This window comes from Amblyomma americanum, chromosome 6 (assembly GCF_052857255.1).
Source record: "Amblyomma americanum isolate KBUSLIRL-KWMA chromosome 6, ASM5285725v1, whole genome shotgun sequence".
NCBI classification, from domain to species: Eukaryota; Metazoa; Arthropoda; class Arachnida; order Ixodida; family Ixodidae; genus Amblyomma; species Amblyomma americanum.
Window position 1 is genome coordinate 34,546,821 of NC_135502.1, and position 12,657 is coordinate 34,559,477.

A 12,657-nucleotide genomic window follows, 5' to 3' on the forward strand; every position below is an offset into this window, starting at 1 on the left:
TGCACCTCGCAGCTAAACCGGTGAATTGTTCGAGCTCAAATTTAGCAAAGAAATGGCATTTGGCTTGGCAGAATTGTTTTATACCGCATTTGTACGGGGTACTTGCCTGAATCAATAAGAAAAAGTCGGATGTTCGCATTGTCTGCGGTGACGACGAAACGGAAGAGGGCGCTTTCTTAGCGATTGCACCGGTGGCGCCATCTCGTTTGTTGGATGTGGAGATTCGGCAAAGGAGGAGGGAAGTGTTTTGCGCGAGTTTTGACAATACTGTACCACGGAAGTCTTCAAACTTAGTGCAGTTTCGGCCAAACTAAGCTTTTTGTGATCATTGATAGAGCAGTTGCTGAAAAGCCTTAAGCCTCCCGCAAAAGACCCCTGCTAACGACTGTTATCTAGCTGGTTGTACTAAACTGTTACGCCGGCAACACTGCACTTCGAAGACAAGGCGCCTGTGGCAGGAGTTCTTCGGCGGTGAAAGATCTGCCGCAGTTGGCGACGATCAGGCGAACAACTAGCACGCATACGATGTTGCCAGGCGCCGGTAATAGACGTTTTTAGCATACGGGAGACGTAAGGTACGAACACACTAGCGGAAAAACGCGCGGCACGCCCACGACCTACTGTATCAGCATGCAGAACCCCCGCCTCGAAAGGGACGGCCATACCGGCGGCGAGGAGTACGTGGGAAAGAGCCGCTGCGCAAAGCTCCATCCATTCCAAACCGGTCGAGGACCGTGATTCTGCAAGAGCGCGCGCGGCTCCACTGCCGCCGCTGGCGGTTTAGTAGGAGCCAAGAGGTGGCGACACAGACACGCCCCACGTGACTAAGCCGGGCGCCCCTATTGGTCTCTGTGACAGAGCAAATGCCATGCTTGTAAAACGCACAACTGCGCATGTATCCTGCGCAGACCGCTTATAGCACGCGTCCTAAAATACAGCTGCGTTGCTGAATAGAACGTCTTCCGTGCCGCTCGTCTGTCTACACGTCGCTGCGGATGCTCCATTTGGTCTGCCCATGTCGATTTAGAGAGCAGAGTCCGCCTTGGTGTGCGCAAGAATGGAGTATCAGCATTAGTGATACTTCACATTGCTAAAGCGTACGACAGTGTTAAATATTCGACCCTTCTCTCTAAATTGATATTATTACACCCGCCGTACTAAATTTATGCATGGATCCGAGAATTTTTAACAGGACGGCAGTTCTTTTGCCCTGACGGTTCCTTCATCTCAGACACCTATGCCCAGACCAGAGGCGTGCCACAAGGTTCTGTATTTTCGCCACTTCTATTCAATTTGCTGACGTGTGACATTCCAGTACTCCCTGGTGTTACAGTATATGTTTATGCAGATGACATAGCTTTCTTTGCTTCTGCAGAAGACATTCATGCCTAGCTATATCGTTCTGTCCAGGATTACCTCAATGGGCTCGAGGCTTGGCTGGATACATTAAATTTGGCATTAAATGTGCACAAGAGCAGCGTGCTAGTTTTTAAAACCAACATTCCTCTATATACAAAGTGTCCCAGCTAACTTGGACCAAGATTTTGAAAAAACCTAAGCGTTCTTCAGAAATGAAATCGCGTGGATGATGTTAAGGCTTATCTAAAGTTACAGTACCATTTTTTTATTGTCCTACTTAAATAATTAGTCAAGATAAATTAACTTTTTAAATATAGCTTGAAACATTCAGGCGTCAATAGGAAATTTGTGAAGCTCCACAAATATTGTCCAACCCAGACATTTCCAACGAGATAGCCTTAGCGTGGCCGTTTTACTTCGGGAAAAACAAAAGCCCGCGGAGTTTAAAAAATACCAAGTGACAGCGCGCCGGAACGAGCCGCGATTACAGCGCTCTCATTCGTGATTTGTAAAAAAACACCGCTCGCTTCGCGTCTTTCGTGCTGCACACGACAGAGCTTCGCGTTGTGGTTGGTTCCAAGATAAGCGCCAGTGGGGTCGGGCGGCAGTTGAAAGAAAGCCGGCTCCCATTTCTGCGGCGATAATTGCGCTCTCACGCTAGCAGATTGTAGAATGCGTCGCCAGCCGCCGTCGGTAACGTCAGAGCCGAGCAAAGGTAGAAGCCCTTTCTCGTAAGCGAAGAGAAGGCGCGGCGCTGGCGATGTTTTTACAAATCACGGATTAGAGCGCTGTAATCGCGGCGCATCCTGGCGCACGGAGCGCGCTGTCACGTGGTATTTTTTGAATTCCGCGGGCTTACTTTTTTCCCGAATAAAAACGGCCAAGCTAAGGCTTTCTTGTTGGAAGTTCCTGGGTTGGGCATTATTTATGGAGCTTCACAACTTTCCTATTGACGCCTGAATATTTCAAGCTATATTTAAAAAAAATAATTAATTTATCTCGAATAATTATTCAAGTAAAACGAGGAAAAAATTGTACTGAAACTTTCGGTAAACCCTAACCGCATCCACGCGATTAGAGTTCCGAAGAACGCTTATGTTTTTTTCAATATCTTGGTGCAAGTTATCTGGGACACCCTGTATATCGCTACACTATCGCTCGGACAGCATACCTCAGGTGGAATCGTTGAGGTATCTAGGCGTCATTTATGATTCCAGTATGGATTGGCGCCCCCACATCAAGACTTACGTTGAGAAAGGTGAGCGTGCGCTAGGTAGGCTACTACGAATAAGCAGTAGGAAATTTGGCATACGCCGGGACACGCTTGTACTTCTCTACAAAGCCTATGTCAGACTTATTTTGGAATTTGGCTGCATACGTTTTTCTGGCTCCCCTAAATAAAAGCTTCATCCGTTGCTACTGTTAGAAAGGCGCGCACTGCGCCTCTGCCTAGGTCTCCCTCAATCAGATTCCACCGCAGTTCTGTACCTGGGGGCTCGTATTCCCGACCTTAAGTCCCGTTTTCACCTTTTAACTGTCAGGACTTTTTTACGGGCATTTGAGTCAGCTCCCGGTGTGGCTACACTTATTTTAGTCTCGCACCCAGCCCTCTTTCTCACTCCTCATTGACCAAGGTTCCGCCTCCCTCAAGTTGTTTTTTCAAAAACTCAGAACCTTTTATCCAACATTGGTGTGGATCTCAATTTTGTATGCAGAGTTGGTTGAGCAGCGTCCCCTGTGGATATATTGCTTCTGATTATATTCTCCCACATAATGCGAAGCATCTGCCTGCAAGGACATTAACTGGACTCCTCTTTGATCACCTTGCCCATTTCTCGCAACACAGTGTGATTGCTACAGATGCGTCTGGGGTCGGCCGGAAGGCAGCGGTTGGTATTTTTTCAGAGTCTCTCTCGTGGAGTTTTTCGATTAGAGTCCCGGATTACACAACCATATTTCTAGCAGAGTTTATGGCTCTTGGGCTGGCCGCTTTGAAAATTCCCACAACTGTTTCTCAAGTGATTTTCCTCTCAGATTGTCTCTCTGTTTTGTTGGCGCTGGAGTCGACACGAAACGATTTTTTGAGGCGCTCACTAAAGTTTTTTATTCCTGGATGGGTGAAAGAGGTGCGCTTCGTTTGGATACCAGGCCACTGCGGTATTTTACAAAATGAAGCAGCAGGCTTTTTGGCAAAATAAGCTCTAAATGCACCAGTTGCCTGTAGCGTCCATAATCTTGTTCTTTTCGGTATGACTCGATTGCAGCGTTTTCAGTTTATAACCGCCACGTGCAACGATCCCTTACTCTCTACTGTTGACTACCAACATCTCAGGTACCCATGGAAGGCTCGTGCGTGTAAAACCCGGCAGTGTGAGGTAGCGATGACACTCATGCGGTGCAGGATTCCCCGTTTGAATAATTACTTATGTAGATGCGGGTTCAGTCCCACAAACCTTTGTGCGACTTGTGGTGAGGTCGATAAATTGGAGCATTTCCTACTCTCTTGGCGGAGGTTTGCACATCAGAGGAGAGCACACCTAGAAATTCCCATTACAAAGTTGGGTTTCACTTTGTCGGTTCCCCTCCTCCTCTCTTTCGGCGCGAGCGTCAGGGGTTTTGCGAATACCTCCACAGTTATATAACAGCTACCGGCAGATTCCCTTGCTAATTGTTTCCAAAATTTCCGCGTTTAAAAGAGCGTTTGGGTATTTTCATATATTCAATTTTTAATTCTCAGATATTGCTTCCCTATATTTTGTTTCTTCCTTTTATTTTAAATTACTTTGAAATTTCTCCCAAGGCACAATCATTAGCTTGACACCAGTTTGCCTTATTCTATGGGTTCTCACCACTGAACCCTGGCCAATCCCCCATCGTGGTTATGTGCCATGTCACCAAGACAACAACAACATGGTGTCAGAAGTGGCGCCGGCAGTTCGTTTCTGCTGTGCAGCAAGCTGTAGCATGAGGATCAAGTCGTCACGTTAATGACCGGCGAGTGTCCGTGAGACCCGAGTTCGAGACAGCTGGTCTTCCAATTAAAACACAGCCACAACGATGAGTTCGACCCTGTTACCTCCGCCAAAGCCTCTCGACGCTACATGCGACGTTTTCCACAACTGGACTATCAGAAATGTGAGTTCGAATTTTTTGCAACCGCGACAAAGCTGAAGGAATAACCCCAAAATGTTCAGGCCGCTACTTCTTTAATGGCTATCGGCGAAGAGGCAAGGCGTACATTCTGTACCTTTTAAGTTTTAAAAAGAGGAGCAGAAAAAGGATTTGAAGTCTTTAATATCCTGAGGTTTGAAGAGTATTACAAACCGGTCACAAACCACGTTCAACGAGCTCCGGTTTGGTTCCAGGAACCAGCGGGATGGCGGGTCATTCAACGCTTGGCTCACGGAGCTCACAGGACTCTCGCGAGGCCATGCGAATTTGGAGAACTTGAGGACAGGCTTCTACGCAGCCGAATAATCCTTTAGAGACAAAGAATTGCAGCAAAGACTCATCTCGGAAAATCCACCCTATGCCAAAACAGTACCAATCTGTCGTGTTGAGGAACAGGGTAAACAGCAGTTCGCGCAGATCCAAGCAGCAGCCGTCCCGTCTTTTGCGTCAGAAAGAAGCATAGACGCGGTAAAAGCAAAGACGAACACATGCTCAAGATGTGGCTTACAACAACACAAAACCGGAATATGCCCCGCATTAGGGAGGTATTGCAACAAACGTAACGGCCGAAATCATTTTGCAAGTGTGTGCCGCATGTCCCGCTCGAAAGCGCCGCCAAAAGGACGGCGCATACGGCAAGTAGAAATCGCCGACGACGAAGAATATTTTCTTCAAACGTTGGAAGTTCATGCAGTCGCCAGCGACGAGCACTGGTCAGCAATGGTAAATGTCGCCGGTGTCGCTGTGAAATGTGAGATAGACACTGGAGCCAACTGTTATTATGCCAGAAATGATCTTTCGAAGGGTATCAGCAGCGCCACCGCAAAATTGCTCGGCTACGTTATGTACAGTACTCAAGGATTGAAATAGGACATGGGGAGCGCGTGGCCGTCTTTGCATGCAGCGCCTCCCGTGGATGCTCATGGAACCAAGGTGCTGCATTGTGGTATAGCGCGAGGGGGAGAACATCTACAAAACAGAATTGCTCCTTCCGGTCGCCAACGAGCCGGCCTGTGGTTTACCACCCTGTCTGCGTGGCGCTGCAAGGCTTGCGCGCCTTCGTGTGCCGACCGAAATGGTTCGGCGGTGCGCACTGCCGGATTTGCGGCGTCGTCTGCGCAGACGATGCTCTCGTTACACGCGCTTTGGCGATGCGGCGCGCATGCTGTGCAAGCAAGACACGGGATTCAGCTACGAGATTGCGCCTTAAGTGCGTTCGTATATATGATAAACATCTGCACAAAAGAATAGCTTATTTCGTGCGAACACCTGTGGAGTAGGCGACGGGAAACTGTCTTCTTTATTCCAGCCTCGAAATGATAACCCAGCAAACAACGTACCTGCCCAGGAGCGCCCAGAAAGGATGGAATGTCCCTGTCCCAGTACAACATTTATCGAACATTTCCAGGCCGTAGAGGCAGGACATAGAAACACAAGCAAAAGGGAAGTGCGACCACTAATGTCCTAGAAACGTTTTTTTGAGGGTGTTAAGCAGAAACAAAAACAAATCATAGCATTTTGGTCCCAAAAAGGTAACTGGGAGAACGTTTTTGGGACCAAAGTTTTTCAACAAAAAATACAAATTGACTCCTCGCTCCCTTTTCTCTCTCCCTCGCGCCAAAAGCTACGGGGAGAGAAGGTTTTGCGCTTGCACTCGCCGTTTTGAGAGATCAGACAGTTTTGTACGAACAGCCGAAGGAAGCGCAGTTCACCTCGCATCTCTCTCGTGGGCCGTCGGCTACATGCTGCAGGCGGGCAGGCGACGGCGGTCTGCCTTTTCATCGCATCGCCGGGAGCGGCGGTCACCATTGTGCCCGTCTTTAATAGTGTTTCCAACTTCAGCACGGTGAGGCGGTCCCTGCAGGCATCTCCAACTACCAGCAGTCCGCGTTGCGCCGCTGTCTAGTAGAGGCACAGTAATGGGCCTCCCGTCGCTCGCCCGGCTTCCTCGCTGGACGGAAGCCATCTTGCGCACACGTATTCGCGCAGCCCCTAGCCGCTCGCGCGCAAGCCCCAGCGCGCGGCAGCTCTTGCTCTCATCACTGGGCTGTCGTGAACTTCGTAGCTGCGGATTCATGGCAGCTTTCCCGCGCACCTCTGCGTGCCCACATAATTCCTTTTGGAACTGGTGCAGCGGCGCGCGGCGCATCGCAAAGTCTTTTGCACAGCTTCACGGCCGTACACCATAATGGCGCTCTTACAGGCGTCGTTCGCGGCAGCGGATTTCAAGGCAATGGGCGACTCCTAGCGCGCACTCTGCATCCCTCAGCGCCTCCGACGACTGTGCCGTGTTGTTGGTGGCAGCGTGGCCGTCCACTGCGGTCATAGCGGGAGAGATCTTCGGAAGCCCACCAGACTCTTGCTGCGAGTGCCCATGGATTAACCTGCTCTACCTACATTGCCGTCCTGTCGCAGCGGTATAGTTTGTGTTGTGTTCGCGTCGCTGACTCCCAACCCACCCCCACCGGACTACTTGTGCTTTGATCACCTTGATCTCGCCCCCCACGCCGCATTGTGCCGCACGCGTGGTCTGCTGTACCATGGGTGCGGCGAGCCAGGGCTCCTACCTCAAGACGTCCCCCCTTTCCATCCGGCTCCAAGCAGTATTATCGCCACTCTTAGACACAAAAAATAAAACGGTGGTGTAACGAGGAAGTAACGCGTATGTTTGAGCGTTCGCTGTGCCGTGAGAAGCCGCCGGACAGAAGGCTGCGTTGAACTCATATATATTTGCAGCATTTTATTTCATCCCCGGGTTTCTGTTGGCAACGTCGTCAAGGTATGCGGTTTATGCTAGTTTTTTTTTTCGCCTCGTAGAATTAATTTTTTTTTCCTGTTTTGATAACACGCTCAAGATTACTCCGAGGCTCGTGCGAGAGGCAAAGCGAGAGGGAGGTTTCACCCTGCACAATATCCGTAACCTGAAACCGCGTGTCTGTATCGTACGCCCATATCGTCTTTTCTTTTGGCACCCAGGTTGCTCTTTACATGCGTTTGCTTTTGCGTATGCATATATGATTTTGCGCCCCTTAGAATGTTTGCTTAAGGTGCATCAACTTTCAGCCTGTATTGTGTTTTTTATTGCTCCATTTTTTTCAGATTTCTCAGAGCTAGAGAAAATTTTGGCCATTATTATTTGCTGGTGTCGTAGTGCTCCGTACATTGTGTGTTAAATGGTGCATACATATGCGTCTCCTGTTTGTATTCATTTTAATGCAAAGAGCACATCTAATAAACTGAAATTACATCTGTATTGCGCTGCTATTTCCTGTTATATTGGCGGGATCGGGCGACTTTTTGAATTAATATTTCCTTTGTGGAGTAAAATTCTAGCACATTTCATGTTCTTGTGGCGGGAACAGCGCAGCACAAAACAAAAGAGAGAGGCGGGAATCAACGCTAACAACCAGATTTTTAATCCACATTCTATCGAATATATACATCTCGCTCGTGCAATAAGGAAAGGACAGAAGCATGACAAACGCATAAGATGTACACATGGTAAAAGATTAGGACAACGCACGCAGATAATAAATTTCGCTGTCACGAAACGCTATCGAAAGTATGCTGACGCATATACGTCGCTCTTTTACCCGATGTTGAAGGCTTCTTCAATATCACTGGTCCGTTGATTAAATTACGACGGGATGACCATTGCGTTGATAAGCTGTGGAGCTCATCCATGCTCTCTGCAATGTTTCGCTAAATCACTGCTGATGGCTCCCTTTAGGGATATTCTGTGCTCTCGACGCCATTCATTCAAACAGTGCCCTGCTTGACCAATGTAGGTGCGTCCGCATGACAGAGGTATTTCCTAAACCCCGCTTTTCACACATTTCACATGTTTTTTTTTCGGTGCTTTTTTTGCATTGATTTTTCTTTGCTCGCTGTTGACTTTGGCGCACAGGCTTCTTAATTTGTTGGGTGCTGACATGAGCACTTTTACACCAGCTCTTGCGCCTACCTTTTTGAGATTGTGGGAAATGCCATTAATGTAAGGAATGACCGCGTACGGCTTCCTTTCTTCTGATGTGGTTGTGACATATTTTCTGCCTCTAAGTGCTTGCAGAATCCCTTCTGCGACACTGGATAGCAGTCTCGTCGGGTAAACTGCTGCTTTCAGCCGACTGTTCTGGGCGTCAAAACTTCCTCGAACTTCATGATGACAGGATCTCGTCAATGCGGCTCTCATTGCTACTTTTGCTAAGGACTAGAAGGGCTAGAAGAACTAGGACTAGAGATAAAAAGTGAACTCCCAGAAAACAACGTTATGCGATTTCTTGGCTTGACGCTAGCCTTTCTAGGCGCTCACATGTGCTGGCGGTACGGGCCACGAAGCTAGAAGGGACTGCTCCCCTACACATTTGCGCACTCATCAAGCGGGGGTAGAAAAAAACAGCAATGAGAGCCGCATTGGCGAGATCCTGTCATCATGAGGTTCAAGGCAGTTTTGACACCCAGAACCGTCGGCTGAAAGCAGCAGGTTGCCCGACGAGACTGCTATCCAGTGTCGCAGAAGGGATTCTGCAGGCACTTAGAGGCAGAAAATATGTCACAACCACATCAGAATAAAGGAAGCCGTACGCGGTCATTACTTGCATTAATGGCATTTCCCACAGTCTCAAAAGGGTAAGAGCAAGAGCTGGTGTAAAAGTGCTCATGTCAGCACCCAACAATTTAAGGAGCCTGTGCGCCAAAGTCAACAGCGAGCAAAGAAAAAAATCAATGCAAGAAAAAACATGTGAAATGTGTGAAAGCGGGGTTTATGTCCCGCCTCTCTCTTTTTTGTTTCGTGCTGCGCTGCTCCCGTCACAAGATCATGCACCAATCAGCCCAAATTTTCACCTTGTTAAAGCACATTTCATGTAAACAGGTAAGTCTGATTGGCCTAGCCAGCAAGCATTCACGCGAGTTGACAGATGTATTACACCACCTGTAACGTAAGCATGTGCCTGAAATTCGGCACATATGTGCGCTTAGATCCCTGAAGTCCGTATGAAAAAGAATAAATAATTTTATTGAACCAGAGCCGAGAAATCTAGCATTAACCTTTTGGGGCTGTCCCTGGGACGCACAACTTTTTGGACACGGCTAGTTGTGGGGACGTTTTTTGGACGTCTTCGGGAAAATTGAGAACCTCCTGGGGACATTCCAAATGTCCTGATGGGATATTTCTGGGAGATTTTGAGGAGGTATTGTGTTTGTTGGGAACTCCCGGCATTGTTGGTCGTACTGACGTCAGCAGAAGCCGAGCCACAGGTAGTTATATATGGCGAACACAAGACGCGCCTCCGTTTCAGACACGAGCAGCAATGCCAGGCGTACCCATCTCGGAAGGGATGCAGATTGTGACTCTGTCTGCAGCAGGTTTACCGCAGTAACAAATCGCCGATATGACCGGACGCCCCCCGCTGGTCGGTGAGCAGGATTGTGCGGGCTTTCAGGATGAATGCTTGCTTGACAAATCTGCCCAGGGGACACCGACCGAAGGTGAGGACCGACTCTGACGACGAGCGTATAGTTGAAGCAGCGAGACGAAACCCGAAGATGACGGCGGAAGAAATACGAAACGACCTGGGGCTCAGCCAGCACACAAGTAGCACGCGAGCGCTTTTACATCGGTGGCCTTCGTAGTTGTGCGGCGGCGATTAAGCCCTTCATCTCTTCAGAAAACAGGATCAAAAGGTTGCTGTTTGCACAGGAGCATCGGTCCTGGACAATGGAAGAGTGGCAGAATGTCATTTTTACGGACGAGAGCACGTTTACATCAAAATGGGACCAGCGGCAGCGAGCGTGGAGGACACGAAACACGAGGTAGGTGGACTCCTTCACAAATTCGGGGGTTACAGAGCTTCTCTAAAAAAAAAATCCACCAACGTTTATCTACACGGCGACGTCATTGCAGAAGTGAAAGAGCCGTGCTCTTGGTCCATTTATATGGTTGTAGTGCAGAAAAATGGAAAGCTACGTGCGCATATGCTTGGACCCTTCAGATTTAAACAAGGCGATTCTAAGAGAACACTACCATATGCCTACTTTGGAAGGCGTACTACCGCGGCTGCAAGGAGCCAAATATTTTTTCACCCTCGATGTGGCGTCAGGGTTTTACCAAATCACCCTTGATGAAGAAAGTTCGCTTGTTTTCACCATGAGCACTCCCTTCGGAAGCTACAGGTTTCTGCGGATGCTATTCGCCATCACATCGGCACCACAGGTTTTTCAGCGCGCAATGCACCAGGTGGTTGGAAGGTTGGTAGGCGTAACTGTCGTGATGTATGGCATATTGGTCTGGGGGAATTCAAGGAAGGAACACGACAGAAACCTCGCCGCTTTGCTTAAACGCTGCAGACCGCACAGCCTAAAGCTTAATAAAAAAGTGCCAATTTTTGCAGTCCAGAGTGCGCTACATCCTCACCGCAGAAGGACTTTCCTTGGACCTTGACAGAGTGCAAGACATCATGCAAGTGCCAGCACCAGGGAACCGTAAGGAGCTGCAAGTAATCCTTGGTATGGTAAACTTCGTATCGCCGTTCATCCAGAATCTGCCCGTTACATCCGCACCTCTTCGAGAGCTACTGAAAAAAGACGTCGCATGGACGTGGGCAGAATAACAGGAAAGCAGTTTCCAAAGGTTGAGAGATGGCCTTGTCACAGCGCCAGTCCTGGCATACTTCGACCAATCAAAGCATGTAAAGTTGTCTGTGGACGCGAGCCCGTACGATGTCGGTGCCGTGATTTTACAAGACGACCATCCCATAGCCTATTCGTCCCGCTCCTTAACTGACGCGCAGCAGCGGTACGCACACATTGAAAAAGAGGAACTTCATACAGCCATGAACAATGGCTAGTGCAAGGACTACATACTCTGGCAACCAGTAGTCACAGTAGAATCCGAACACAGGCCACTTTAATCAATTTTCAAGAAGCCACTTTGCGACTGCCCTCTCCGCCTTCAACACATGAGGCTGGCACTTCAAAAATTCCCAATCAGGGTAATCTACAAACCGGGAAAAGAACTCGCTTTTACCGACGCCTTGTCGCGCTTTCCGTGTAAAAAGAGCTGGTGGACGAAAAGGAGCAATTTCACGTCAACGTCACTTGTTTCTACGCTATCCATTTCGGATCAACAGCTCCTTGACGTTAAGCATGGGACCAATAACGACGCCCTCATGACCGAGCTCTGCTGTTATGCAAGCACCGAGTGGCCACAAAGCAAGCAAGATCTGCCGGATGCCTACTGGAGCTACCGCGACGAACTGCACGTCGAGGATGGGCTGCTTCTCCGAAGCAACAAGCTTGTCATTCCTCCAGCCATGCGCAGAGAAGTTCTTGGCCTGTTGCACGTTGCACATTGTGGCGAAGATAAAATGAAGGCGAGAGCCAGACAGGTAATGTACTGAGCAAACATGAACGCGGACATTGCTGTTGTAGCAAAGTCATGCACCCGCCGCGGTGGCTCAGTGGTTAGGCGCTCGGCTACTGATCCGGAGTTCCCGGGTTCGAACCCGACCGCGGCGGGTGCGTTTTTATGAAGGAAAAACGCTAAGGCGCCCGTGTGCTGCGCGATGTCAGTGCACGTTAAAAATCCCCGGGTGGTCGAAATTATTCCGGAGCCCTCCACTAGGGCACCTGTTTCTTACTTTCTTCTTTCACTCCCTCCTTTATCCCTTCCCTTACGGCGCGGTTCAGGTGTCGAACGATATATGAGACAGATACTGCGCCATTTCCTTTCTCCAAAAAATAAATTATTATTATTAAAACTGCTCATGCTTAGCCACTACCCTGGTAGCACCGAAACGTTACGATGTTACAATTTTGTTACGGTCAAATGTATTTAGTGTGCTTAATTCCTTTTTTATAATGTTACTGTAACGTTACAAATAAACGTTAAAATCACCTTCCTTGAACATTAATAAGACATGCAATCAACATAGTAACATAAATGTAACACAAATGTAACATTCTCGAAAATGGTGAAGCAGACCTGCACAAGCATGCAGGCCCGCCGGTTGTGCTGGCACACAACTTACAACGCTTTGCGAGTGCCAGCAATGAGGGCGACACTTCAGTTCCACTATACAGCACAACTTACAACTCGTATTCACTCACCTCCAAACGAATATCATG